This window comes from Cnephaeus nilssonii (assembly GCF_951640355.1).
Source record: "Cnephaeus nilssonii genome assembly, chromosome: 14".
NCBI lineage: Eukaryota > Metazoa > Chordata > Mammalia > Chiroptera > Vespertilionidae > Cnephaeus > Cnephaeus nilssonii.
Window position 1 is genome coordinate 49,669,474 of NC_137085.1, and position 15,318 is coordinate 49,684,791.

Below are 15,318 nucleotides of genomic sequence, written 5' to 3' on the forward strand. Positions count from 1 at the left end.
CATTACCACCAATCCTATTTCCTTACCAACAGAACCTCATTTTGTTCTGGGAAGCAATTTGCCCAACTAAAAGCACACTCCTTCCCAGACTCCCATGCAGTTGATGTGGTAACCATTGGACATTGTTCTGGACAATAAAATATAGATAAGATAATGGTTTAAGAAAAAAAATTTTAAAGAAGACATATTCAACTTGGATGTCCTTTTTCACCCTCTTCCCTTCTTCCTACTTAGACCCTAGATATGGGGCTGAATGTTGAACAGCCAACTTCTGATCACGAAGTAAAGAGCATGGGGACAAAAGCCTACACATAAAAATGGCAGGAGGGAAAGATGGAAGCACTTTGGTGTAGTGAACAATATTGGTATTCTGCCCAAATCCCCTTGGATGCCTTTATACTATATTCTTTTATAAAATTTCTATGTGTACCACACACCCATACCACTACCATCACCATCTTTTATGTGCTTGCAATATCCAGCACTTGCAGCTCTTCTTAGAAGGATTGCTATTACGTACTGGTGCTGCTTTGCCCTCTTACATAAAGAGGTTAAAGTTTTTGTAAGTCTGAATTGTTCCCATCAGCCTCACAAGGTTTTTGAAAGCCCAGCTCCCTTGTCTTGGGTGAAAAAGTTCTGTCCTCAATTTTACTCAAAAATTCCCCTCCAGGGTTCAAAAATTCCCCTCTGCTATACTTCAGCATTAGATCACCTTCTTGCTTAGATTCCTGTCCATTCTTGCCAAACCCAACTCCCTTTCTTGGGAACATTTCCTAGTAAATCACATGCTCATACTAGTAAATCCTTAACTCAGGGTCTGCTTCTAGGGAGTCTGTAAGACACCACATCACATATGACAGTTTTGTTGCCATACTAGTCTTGCAGAATTAACTGCAGACTTTATTGTTAAAAGAGAAAAATAAGCCCACGTGTGCTAAGTTAGGGTTGGGTTTTCTGTTGCATGTGGTCTTTAAAGCAAACTTTGCCCATAGAAGAGATAATAGTAACACTTGCATATTAGGACACTGATAAGAATTGTCTTGCACATAGCAACATTCAGTGAATGTTAGCTTAGAAAGACAAGAAAAACCTGATTGGTATTAAATGAGAAAAGTTTTTCTTAGTTTCAATTAGAAGATAGGAAGACACAAGGAAATCCCTCTATTACTTTTAGAGAAGTCACCCTGTAAGAGATAAAGTCGGGGAAAGAATCAGAATAGATGAGATCTGATAGGCATGGGAGTAATCCAGCAAATTAATAGGTATACATTTGATTATACTTCTTAACCTATAAATAATTTATATATAGTCTTTCAGCTGTATCAAATATCACACTATAAATATTAAAAGATTTAATCATAAAAACAAAAAAGTATCTATATTCCTTCAAAAGATCATTGGATATATAAAAATAGTCATGGGGATGTAAAGTACATTATAGGGAATCCTATATAATAAAAGGCTAATATGCAAATAGACCAAACGGTGGAACAACTGGAACAACTAAACAACTGAACAACCAGTCACTATGACTGCACTGACCACCAGGGGGCGTGCGTGGAACATGGCAGGCGTTGGCCACAGAGGGATGGTGGAGCAGGTAAGCAGGGGTGCCAGACCAAGGCAGGGCACCAGTCGCTGTCATTAGGGCGAGCCTCTGATGGTTACTGAAAATTCTTTGCTCCCATGCTCCTCAGTCCCACCCGGCGCTCACACCTGCTGCTGGTGCCAGCCCTGCTCATACCCGCTGCCGGCACCAGAGCTGCCACTCACACCTGCTGCTGGTGCCCGGCATGGGTCCCGATCACTTGGTGCCATCAGTGGGTGCAAGCGACAGCTGCTGGCCCTGATCACCCCTGAGGGCTTCTCCACCTCCCCCTGCTCCTGAGGGGTGATCGGGACTTGTACCCGCTGACAGCACCAGTCCTGCTCACAACCGCTGCTGGCGCCAGCCCCAATCGCTCTGCGCTGTCAGCGCATGGGGGCGGCGGTGGTGGGAGCAGGGCTTCCAGTAGACCGGGAACTGGGGGCCGTGGTGGGAGGGACTGGGTGGGGGTGCAGAGGATGGGCCAAGACCCACCCCTGTGCCTACCGCAGCCTTGCTGCCCACAGTTCCTTTCAAGGTGCACGAATTCATGTACTGGGCCCCTAGTATAGTCAATAATCCTAATATATAAAAACCCTGGGTCTGTCACATCCGCAACAACCGGGAGGCTCGACCATTCGCCAGGGTGCATGCGCAGCAGGCGAGCAGGCTGAACTGCTGACCTCTCGGAGAGAGAGAGAGGCGGGGCTGATCAGCAGTGGCAGCAGCTGCTGGCGAGGACGGGAGAGAGAAGCAGGGTGATCAGACCCTGCTTCTCTCTCTCTCGCCAGCAGCCAAGCCTCTCTCTCTCTCTGCCAGAGGTCAGTAGTTCAGCCATTCGCCAGCAGCCTGGAACGGCTGCTGATCAGCCCCAGCTCTATGATCAGACCCGGAGATAGGCCTGGAGATGCTGGCTGGCATAGAAACTGACCAATCAGAACCAAATCTGGGTGAATTTGAAGGAGCCAATGGCTGCCTAGGAGGCGGGGCTTTTGATGCTGACTGGCATAGAAACCAACCAATCAGAACCAAATCTGGGTGAATTGTGAGGAGCCAATGGCTGCCTAGGAGGCAGAGCTTTTGACGCTGACTGGCATAGAAACTGACCAATCAGAACCAAATCTGGGGCAACTGTGAGGAGCCAATGGCTTCCTAGGGGTGGAGCTTTTGACACTGACTGCCATAGAAACTGACCAATCAGAACCAAATTGGCCAGCAGAGGAGGGCAGTTGGGGGTGAGATCAGGCTGGCAGGGGAGGGCAGTTAGGGGTGATCAGGCCGGCAGAGGAGGGAAGTTGGGGGCGATCAGGCTGGTAGGGGAGAGCAGTTGGGGGCAAGATCAGGCCAGCAGGGGAGGGCCGTTGAGGGCAAGATCAGGCCGGCAGCTGAGGGCAGTTGGGGGCAACTAGGCCGGCAGGGGAGGGCAGTTGGTGGGGACCAGGTCTGCAGGGGAGGGAAGTTGGGGGCCATCAGGCAGGCAGGGGAGGGCAATTGGGGGGGACCAGGCTTGCAGGGGAGGGCAGTTGGGGGTGACCAGGCTGGCAGGGGAGGGCAGTTGGGGGCAACCAGGCCAGCAGGGGAGGGCAGTTGGGGGCCATCATGCCAGCAGGGGAGGGCAGTTGGGGGCAAGATCAGGCCAGCAGGGGAGGGTAGTTGGCGGCGATTGGGCCGGCAGGGGAGCAGTTAGGTGTTAATCAGGCCGGCAGGGGAGAGGTTAGGGGGTGATCAGGCTGGCAGGCAGAAGCAGTTAGGGGCAATAAGCCAAGCAGGCAGCAAGCAGTTAGGAGCCAGCAGTCCCGGATTGTGAGAGGGATGTCCGACTGCCGGTTTAGGCCTGATCTCTACCAGCAATTGGACATCCCCCGAGAGGTCCTAGATTGGAGAGGTGCAGGCTGGGCTGAGGGACAACAAATTTTGTGCACTGGGCCTCTAGTATTGTAATAACTATGTATGGTGCCAGATGGGTACTAGACATTGGGGTGATCACTTTGTAAGGTGTATAAATGTCTAATCACTATGTTGTATACCTGAAGCTAATATAATATAGTATAGTATATTAACTGTAATTGAAAATTAAATTTAAAAAATTTTTAAAGATAATTGGATAAAAGTACAGATGTTTCAAAATACAGAAATAGGATAAACAAAAAATTATGTAATTATTTATTATTATTATTATTTAATAGGTCAGAAAAACAATAGAGAAATCAATGAAACAAAAAGCTGAGTATTGGAGAAAACTCAATAAAATTGATAAACCATTAGCCGACTGATCAGGGGAAAAAAAGAGATAATACAAATTAACAATATTAATAATAAGAGAGTTAGCGCCCTAGCTGGTTTGACTCAGTGGATAGAGCATAGGCCTGCAAACTGAAAGGTCCCAGGTTCGATTCCGGTCAAGGGCACATGCCTAGGTTATAGTTTTGATCTCCAGTGGGGGACTTGATTCTCTCTCATCATGGATGTTTCTATCTCTCTCTCCCTCTTCCTTCCTCTCTGAAATCAATAAAAATATATTTTTAAAAAACACAAATGTATTTAAAAATAAGAGAGTTAGCATCACTATAGATTCTAAAAATATTAAAAGGATAAAAAGGGGGCTATTATGGATAATATTTTGGCAATTTTAATGAAAATAGAAAAATTCCTTGAAAGGTACAAACTATCAAGAACTCATTCAAGAATAAACAGACAATGGGGGGGGGGCAATGGTAGGATATGTATACATATAATACCTTAATAAAAAAAAAGAATAAACAGACAATATAAATAGACCCATATGCATTTTTAATGTAAATTTGTAATTTAAAATCTTCTCATTAAAAAAAAAAGACGCCAGTATTTATTGGTGAATTCTTCCCAACATTCAAAGAAAAGATAATATCAATTCTAAACACACTCTATCAAAACATTAAAGAGGAGTGAATTCTATTGAACTCATTCTATGAGGCAATCATTACACTGACATCAAAACCAAAGAAATTACAAGAAAACTACAGACCAATATTTTTCATGAACATAGACACAAGAATTCTAAAAATTTTAGCAAATGAAACCCAACAATATAGAAAAAGAATATATGATATGTATAAATGATATGTATATTAAAAGAATATAAAAGTACATCAGGACTTTTATAGTGGAGTTTATACCAGAAATACAAGGTTGTTTACTATTCAAAAAATCAATTAATGTAATTTACCATTTTGACAACATTATTCTCTCAATAGGTGCAGAAAAAGTAGTTGACAAAATCTAACATCTATTCCTGATAAAAATACTCAATAAACTAGGAATAGAAGGAAATATTCTTAATCTGATAAAGGGCATAGATTAAAGCAAATTTATAGCTAATATCTAATTAATAGTGAAAGACTAGCAAAAGACTGAATAAGATCAAGAACAGTAAAAGAATGTCTACTCTCACCACTTCTATCTAGTATTTTACTAGAGATTCTAGTCATTGCTATAAGGCAAGACAAAGAGGTAAATAATCCAAATTGGAAAATAAGAAGTAAAACTTCTTTTATTTCAAAACAACATGAACATCTATGTAGAAAATTTGATGAAATCTATAAAGAAGCTGATAGAACTAATAAATGAGTTTAGCAAGAATACAGGATGCTACAAAATTAATGCACAAAAATCAATTATATTCCTATGTAATAACAAAAGGCAATTGGAAGTTAAAATTTTTATTTTTATTTTTATTATTTTTTTAGTATTTGCTCAGTATATCTTTTATTTTTTTTTCAATTTTTTTACTAAGGTGTTATATGTGTACATATCTTACCATTGCCCCGCCCCACCCCACTCTCATATATGCTCTCACCCCCCAGAGTTTTGCATCCATTGGTTATGCTTATATGCATGCATACAAGTCCTTTGATTGATCTCTTATCCCCCCCACCTCTCCCTAACCTTCCCCCTGTAATTTGACAGTCTGTTTGATGCTTTACTGTCTCTGTATCTATCTTTTTGTTCAAGTTTATAATGTTCTTTATTATCCATAAATGAGTGAGATCATGTGGTATTTTTCTTTCATTGACTGACTTATTTCACTTAACATAATGTTCTCCAATTCCATCCAGGTTGCTGCAAATGATGAGAATTCCTTCTTTTTTTATGGCAGCATAGTATTCCATTGTGTAGATGTACCACAGAGAAGTTAAAATTTTTAAATACCATTTATAGTTCAATTACAATTTTTAAAATATTTAGCAACACATCTGACAAAAATGTCCAAGACTTAAACACTGAAAACTACCAAACATAACTTTCAGAAATTAAAGGAGAACCAAATAAATAGAGAGACATAACCTGTTCATGGGCCAGAAGACCCAATATGGTTAAGATATCCATATTCCTCAAGTTGATATATAGGTTTGGTGCAATCACAATTAAAATTCTAATCTGATTTTAAAACTTATATGGAAATTAAAAAGGTCTAGAATAGCCAAGACAAATTTTTAAAAGAACAACACTAGCTGTCTCTACTACTTACTTTCAAAATCTATAATAATAAAAGAGTAATATGCTAATTAGACCAGACATCCTCCCAGACGACCTTCTGGACAAACCTGGGGCTGCAAGGGAAGCCCAGGTCACAGGTGCCTGCCAGCGGCCAGAGGGAAGCCCGGCCAGAGGGAAGCCTGGGTCCCAGATGCCAGAGGGAAGCCAGTACCTGCAGCCGGAGGAAGGCAGGCCTACTCTTGCACGAATTTCATGCATCGGGCTCTAGTTTACTATAAAGCTACATTTATGTAGACAGTGTGGGATTTCCATAAAGATAGACAAATACATGAGTGGCACAACCTAGAGAGTTTAGAAATAGACTCAATGATATATAACAACTGGTTATTTACAAAAGGGGAAAAGGCAATTCAATTTTTAAAAAATAGTCTTTTCATCGAAGTATGATGAAACAATTGTATATCTGCATGAAAAAAGCAACAAAGCAAACAAAACAAAAATCTGAACTTCAATTCATACCTTGCTCCCTATATAAAAATTAACTCAAGATGGATCACAGACCTAAGGAGTAAAACCTAAAACCATAAATCTTCTAGATAAAAACATAGGAGAAAAATCTTTGTAATATTCAGTTAGGAAAAGATTTTTTTATATGACATCAAAAATATAATTCATATGCCCTAACCGGTTTCGCTCAGTGGATAAAGCGTCGGCCGGCAGACTGAAAGGTCCCAGGTTCGATTTTAGTCAAGGGCATGTACCTTGGTTGCAGGCACATCCCCAGTAGGAGGTGTGCAGGAGGCAGCAGATCGATGTTTCTCATCGATGTTTCTAACTCTCTATCCTTCTTCCTTCCTCTCTGTAAAAAAGCAATAAAATATATTTAAATATATATATATATATATATATATATATATATATATATATATATATTCATTCCATAAGAAAATAAATAAATTGGAATTCATCAAAATTAAAAACTTCTACTTTTATAAAGACACTGTTTAAAAAGTAAAAAAGACAAGCCACAGACTGTGAGAAAATACAGGGGTGGACAAAAGTAGATTTATAGTTGTTCATAAAGAAAATAATATAATAATTAATAAAAAATACAAGAATAAACTCACGTACTCATAACTGTAAACCTACTTTTGCCTATCCCTGTATTTTCAAAACATAGCTGATGAAAGACTTGTTTGTATCCAGAAAGACTTTATGTATCCAGAATACATGAAGGACTCTCAAAACTCAATAATAAAAAAACAACCCAACATTTTAAATAGAACAAAATATTTGCATAGACACCTCATCAAAGAAGATATGTGAATGACAACCTCGTGAAAAGATGCTCATCATCCTAAGTCATTAAGAAATGTAAGTTAAAACTACAATGAGAAACTACTTCACACCTACTAGAATGACTCTAATCAAAAGACAAAGAATAGCAAGCGTTGATAAGGATACAGAGGAACTGAAACTCTCATACATTGCTGGTGGAAATGTAAACTTGTACAACTACTTTAGAAAATAGTTTGACAGTCTCTTTAAAAAATTCCCTAAGTCCAGCCAGTGTGGCTCAGTGGTTGAGCATTGACCTATGAACCAGGAGGTCACAGTTCGATTCCCAGTCAGGGCACATGCTCAGGCTGCAGGCTCCATTTTTATTTTCCCCCATTTTTAATTAAATCTTTATTGTTGAAAATATTACATATGTCCCCTTTTTCCCCTCATAGACCCCTTCTAGCCTGCCCCCGTGCCCTGCTCCAGGCCTTCACACCCTGTTGTCTGTGTCCATGGGTTATGCTTATATGCATACAAGTTCTTTGGTTGAGCTCTTCCTACCCACCCACCCATTTCCACCTTCCCTCTGAGATTGACAGTTTGTTCCATGCTTCTATGTCTCTGGATCTATTTTGTTCATCAGTTTATTTTGTTCATTAGATTCTACATATGAGTGAGATCATGTGTTCTTTGTCTTTCTCCAACTGGCTTATTTCACTTAGCATTATACTCTCCAGGTCCTTCCATGCTGTCTCAAAGGGTAAGAGATGCTCCTTTTTTTTACTGTTGCACAGTATTCCATGGTGTAAATGTATCACAGCTTTTTTATCCACTCATCCATTGATGGGTAGGTAGGCTGTTTCTAGATCTTAGTTATTGTAAATTGCGCTGCAATTAACATAGGAGAGCATATATTCTTTCTGATTGGTGTTTTGGGTTTCTTAGGATATATTCCTAGAAGTGGGATCACTGGGTCAAATGGCAGTTCCATATTTAATTTTTTGAGGAAACTTCATACTGTTTTCCATAATGGCTGCACCAGTCTGCATTCCCACCAGCAGTGTACATGGGTTCCCTTTTCTCCACATCCTCCCCAGCACTTGTTATTTATTTGTTGACAGTAGCCATTCTGACAGGTGTGAGATGATACCTTATTGTCATTTTTAATTTGCATCTCTCTGATGATCAGTGACTTTGAGCATTTTTTCATATGTCGCTTGGCCATCTGTATGTCCCCTTTGGAGAAGTGTCTATTTAGGTCTTTTGCCCATTTTTTAATTGCAGTTTGTCTTCCTTTTATTAAGTTGTATGAGTTCCTTATATATTTTGGATATTATCAGGTGTATCATTGCCAAATATGTTCTCCCATACAGTGGGCTCCCTTTTCCTTTTGTTGATGGTTTCTTTTGCTATACAGAAGATTTTTATTTTGATGTAGTCCCATTTGTTTATTTTCTCCTTAATTTCCTTTGCCCTAGGAGATGTATCCATAAACATATCGCTATGAGAGATAGCTGAGATTTTACTGCTGATGGTTTCTTCTAGGATTGTTATGGTTTCACGACTTACATTTAAGTCTTTTATCCATTTTGAGTTTATTCTTGTGTATGATGTAAATTGGTGGTATAGTTTCTTTTTTTTTGCATGTATTTGTCCAGTTTTCCCAGAACTATTTATTGAAGACACTGTCTTGACTCCACTGTGTGTTCTTACCTCCTTTGTCAAATATTAATTGAGCATAATGGCTTGGGTCAATTTCTGGGATCTCTGTTCTGTTCCATTGATCTATATGACTGTTCTTGTGCTAGTACCAAGCTGTTTTGAGTACAATGGCTCTGCGGTATAATTTGATATTTGGTATTGTGATTCTTCCAACTTTTGTTCTTCTTTCTCAAGATTGCTGAGGCTATTTGGGGTCTTTTATGGTTCCATATAAATTTTTGGAGTGTTTGTTCTAGATCTGTGAAATATGCCCTTAATATTTAATAGGTATTGATCTATAGATTACTTTGGGTAGTATGGACATTTTAATGATGTTGATTCTACCAATTCATGAACACGGTATATTCTTCCACCTGTTTATATCTCCCTCTATCTCTTTTTTCAATGTCCTATAGTTTTCTGAGTACAGGTCTTTACCTCCTTGGTTAAGTTTATTCCTAAGTATTTTTTTGTTGCAATGGTAAGTGGGAATATTTTTTTAGTTTCTCTTCCTGAGAGTTTATTATTGGTGTATAAAAATGCCATCGATTTCTGGGTATTAATTTTGTATCCTGCTACATTGTCAAATTCATTTATTAAATCTAGTAGTTTTTTGGTGGAGTCTTTAGGGTTTTCTATGTACAATATCATGTCATCTGCGAATAATGACAGTTTTACTTCCTCCTTTCCAATTTGGATTCCTTTTATGTGTGTTTTTTTCTTGTAAGCTGTGTGAATTACTTTCAGTACTATCTATAATAATAAAGCATAATATGCTAATTAGACCGGAAATCCTTCCAAACAACTTTCTGGATGAAGCAGGACCTGCGAGGGAAGCCCAGGTCCTGGGTGCCAGAGGGAAGCCAGTGCTGGCAGCCGGGGGAAGGAAAACCTACTCTTGCACGAATTTCATGCATCAGGCCTCTAGTGTTGAATAAGAGTGTGAAAGCAGACATCCCTGTCTTGTCCCATTCCTAAGGGAAACACTTTTAGTTTTTGTCTATTGGGTATGATGTTGGGTGTAGATTTGTCATATATGGCCTTTATTATGTTGAGGTATGATCCCTCTATTCCCACTTTGCTGAGAGTTTTTATCAAAAAGGTACACGTGAAGAAACCAAGATGGCGGCATAAGGTAAACACCTAATTGTTGCCTGCCACAACAATTTTGAAACTACAACTGGGAAACAGAGCGCACACCGTCCAGAACCACCGGAAAGCTGGCAGAGTGGAAAACCTACAACTAGAGAAAAAAAGAGAGGGCGACGCTGAGTCTCAGGAGCTGTGGAGGTGCGGAGATCCGTGAGCGTGGAAAGGGTGGGCGGCTGAATACTCAGCAGGCTTGCTCACAGCGTGCGAAGAGGGAGGGCAGCAGACCCTGCATGGCTAGCTTTCTCGTTTGGGAGAAAAACAAAACCTCCCGACTGCACTGAAATCCAGCTGTGGTCAGGGAGAAACTGGTCTATTTGGCAGTGGGCGAGGCTCGAAAGCTGCCTTCTCTCAGAGGTGCGCAGCCATTGATTAGGGCACGGAGAAACCTGCCCTCTTAGGGCAGCGCGGACGGAAACCAAGTTTGTCTGCGCCATTCTGAGACTCCGCCCCATCTAAGCTGAGCACAGCCCTCCCAGTGACTGGATTTCTCATTTGGGAGAAAAACAAAACCTCCGGTCTGCACTGAAATCCAGCCCCAGCTGGGGAGAAATGGGTCTATTAGGCAGCGGGAGAGGCTCGAAAGCTGCCTTCTCTCAGAGGCGCGCAGCCATTAATTCGGGCATGGAGAAACCGCCCCTCTTAGGGCGGAGCAGACGGGAAACCAAAGCTTGTCTGCGCCACCCTGAGACTCCGCCCCATCCAAGCTGAGCACAGAAGCTCTCCCAGCAGAGACACTGCTGATCCTCACAGCCAACTGGCTTGGAGATCAACTCCTGCCAGTGATACCAACAATCCCAACCACTCTGAACTCCAGTTTCTGGGGACACGCGGGGGACCCAGACGCCTACGGGACTCTCGGCCATCGGTCGGAGAGTGAGAGTGACTTTTCTGTCAGTGTGGACGACACCAGATTTCAACCACTCTCATAAGGGACACATTCAAGAGGCAGACTCAGTGAGCACCAAAGCCCTACTGTGTCTCCAGCACAGCAATTCCTCCGTTATAGACACAGCAGGCCCTCACAACCAATTGGACCGGAGGTCAATTCCTCCCAGTGTACCAACAGCAATCAGGGCTTTTAACTACACCAAGACTTTCCACTCAGCCCACAAAGGGGAGTACCAAGAGCGACCACCTAGGGTGATTGGGGAAGCTGAGCTACCGGCCCCTATAGGTCACTGACCACACAAAGCCACTCCATCAACACAGGGAGGCAGCCAAAATGTGGAGACATCAAAGTATGTCACAAGTAGGAGAGATAGATGAAAGCAAACTAATGGAGGACACAGTGTTCAGAACCATATTTATAAGGTTACTCAAGAATCTTCTAAAAACCGCTGAGAAACTTGAAGAGATCTTCAAGGACCTAAATGAGAATACCAAAAAAATGGAAAAGGACCAGTCAGAAATTATGCATACACTGTCTGAAATAAAGAATATACAGAGTAGACCACCGCACCCGAAGAGTCAAACCAAAGATCTGGAATATGAGGAAGAAAAAAACACCCAACCAGAGAGGCAGAAAGAAAGAAGAATCCAAAAGTGTGAGGATAGCATAAGGAGCCTCCGGGATGGCTTTAAGCGTACCAGTATCCGAATTTTTGGGGTGCCAGAAGAGAGAGAGCAAGATACTGAAAACCTATTTGAAGAAATAATGACAGAAAACTTACCCCACCTGGTGAAAGAAATAGACTTAAAGGTTCAGGAAGCGCACAGAACCCCAAACAAGAGGAATCCAAAGAGGACCACACCAAGACACATCATAATTAAAATGCCAAGGGCAAAAGACAAAAAGAGAATCTTACAAGCAGCAAGAGAAAAACAGTTAGTTACCTACAAGGGAGCACCCATACGACTGTCAGCTGATTTCTCAACAGAAACTATGCAGGCCAGAAGGGAATGGCAAGAAATATCCAAAGTGATGAATAGCAAGAACCTACAACCAAGACTACTCTACCCAGCAAAGTTATCATTCAGAATTGAAGGGCAGATAAAGAGCTTCACAGATAAGAAAAAGCTAAAGAAGTTCATCACCACCAAACCAGTATTATATGAAATGCTGAAAGGTATTCTTTAAAAAGAGGAAAAAGAAGAAAAAAGTAAAAATAAAAATTATGAACAACAAATACATATCTATCAACAAGTGATTCTAAAAATCAAGTGAATTAAAAATCTGAGGAACAGAATAAACTGGTGAACATAATAGAATCAGAGGCATATAATGGGAGTGGGTTAATAATTCTCAGGGGGAAAGGGGTGTCTGTGTGGGGGGTATGGGAAGAGACTGGACAAAAATCATACACCTATGGATAAGGACAATGGGGGGGAGGGAACCGGGTGATGGGGAGATATGGGGGGAAAAAAGGAGAAACAATTGTAATAATCTGAACAATAAAGATTTATTAAAAAAAAAAAAGGTACACGCCATTAATTTAGTCTTGGGCATATTGCCATTTGACCATCATAACTTACAGTGACTCCATATTGGATTTTCAAAAGGTGTCCAAAAAGTCTGCTCTACTCTTGCTCTATACACATGCATTTATAAAAACCCATATTACTGTGCAACTCAAAGGGTGAACTCTAATGTCAACTATGGATTTATGTTTCAATATTTGTTTATCAATTATAACAAATGTAACATATCAATGCAAAATGCTAATAAGAGAGGAAGCTGGCCAGAACTGGTTTGGCTCAGTGGATAGAGCGTCGGCCTGTGGACTGAAGGGTCCCAGGTTCAATTCTGGTCAAGGGCATGTACCTTGGTTGTGGGCACATCCCCAGTGGGGGGTGTGCAGGAGGCAGCTGATCGATGTTTCTCGCTCATCGATGTGTCTAACTCTCTGTCCCTCTCCCTGATGTAAAAATCAATAAAACATGTATTTTGTTAATTTTATTGACTTTTTACAGAGAGGAAGAGAGAGGAACAGAGAGTTAGACACATCGATGAGCGAGAAACATCGATCAGCTGCCTCCTGTACACCACTGGGGATGTGCCTGCAACCAAGGTACATGCCCTTGACCGGAATCAAACCTGGGACCCTTGGGTCCGCAGGCCGATGCTCTATCCACTGAGCCAAACTGGTCAGGGCTAAAATATATTTTTTAAAAAAAGAGAGAGAGAGAGAGAGGAAGCTGTGGGAAACTGGGTGCAGTATATGGGAACTCTGAACTTTCCACTCAATAGTTCTATGAATCTAAAACTTCTCTAATAACTATGTGTGTGTTTTTCTTGTCAGATCACTGTAGCTAGTACTTTCAGTACTATCTATAATAATAAAGCATAATATGCTAAAGTATATTAATTTAGTTTTTTTAGAAAGAAAGAAAACATGAATGACAGGTGCAGACTACCTGACTTCAAATCCTGGCTCTGTCCCTTAAACAGCTGTGTGAATTAATGTAATGATTTATTCTCTGCTTTCTTGTCTACACACTGTGAAGACTGTAATAACTATATCATAAGCTTGTTTTGAGGATAAAGTAAGTTAATATACATAACTCCCTTAGAAACCTGTTACCCAAAGTATGGCTCTTAGACCAGCAGTATCCACATTCACCTGGGAGCAAATTAGAAATAGAGAATTTCACACCTCATCTATAGAATCTGAATCTGCATTTTAATTAGATTCCCTGATTACTTATACATGTGTTAACGCACTGTTTTATGTGAATGGTTCTCTCTATGGTCATGCAACATAGGGCCTCTGAGGAAACCTTAATAAAATTAGGGCTTCATTCTACTTCCCATAGATCTTTAAACTCTTCTTCCCCCAGGAAACTTTTGTTTGTGGACTCAGAAGATAAGGCAAAGAGCAAACCAGGAAAGGCATCTACCCATCTTACCCCTTATTTTCCTCTCCATTGTGCTTCTTTTTTGCTCTCCACCCAGATCAAGACCTTAGTTAACAGCTACTTTACCCAAAGGTCAAACTATCCAGTGAAGCTACTGAACAGTCATTAAAAAAAAAAAAAAGAAGAAGAAGAAGAAAGAAAAGAACTCTCTCTCTCTCTCCCTGGCCAGATGGGGTTGGTTAGAGCATTGTCCCATACACCAAAAGCTTGCGGGTTAGATTGCCAGTCAGGGATTTGATCCCAGTTGAGAAATGTAGAAAAGGCAACTGATCAGATGTTGCTCTCTCACATTGATGTTTCTCTCTCTCTCTCTCTCTCTCTCTCTCTCTCTCTCTCTCTCTTCTGCCCTCTTTCTCTCTCTCTCTCCCTTCCTCTCTCTAAAAATTATCAAGAAAAATATCCTCAGGTGAGGAATAAAAAGATTAAGTTGTTCTTTTTTTTTGTAAAAATTAGCAGATTCCAAAATTTTATGAAAAGGTCCCTATTATATCAATTCAATACTTTCATGTTTGGTTATAGCAACTTCTAAGAAAAGAGAGTTGTTCAAATAAACATTGTTATATTAGATATTCTCCCCAAAAAGGAATGTCTGATTAAAGAAAGGTCACTAGACTCTTGACTGACAGTGAACTGGCTGAGTAGTTTCCCAGAACAAGTTTTCATAACATGAACATTTATCAGAAAACTGACTAATAATCTTAGTAATGTTCATTTCTTTCCAGAAAGAGGCTGTGAATTATATCATGTAGATAAGTTCTGTTCCAGGTTTGGAACAATTTTAATTCTTTTTAATTAATAGATTTTATTTTTTAGAACAGTTTTAGATTTACAAAAAAAACTGAAAAGATAGTACATAGAGTTTTTAATAACCCAGACCCAGTTTCTCCATTATTTATATCTTACATTAGTATGGTATATTTGTTACAGTTTATGAATCAATGTTGACAAATTATTATTAACTAAGTCCATAACTTATTCACATTTCCTTCTTTTTTTTTTTTTAATTCTCACCCAAGGATATGTTTTTATTGACTTTAGAGAGAGAGGAAGGGAAAGAAAAACATCCATGTGAGAGAGAAACATCGATCTGCTTGCCTCCCATACACACCGCAATCGGGGATTGAACCCACAACCTAGGTATGTGCTCTGACTGGGGATCGAAACTGCAACCTTTTGGCCAGGCCTATGTGGCTCAGTGGTTGAGCACTGACCCATAAACCAGGAGGTCATGGTTCAATTCCTGGTCAGGGCACACGCCTGGGTTGTGG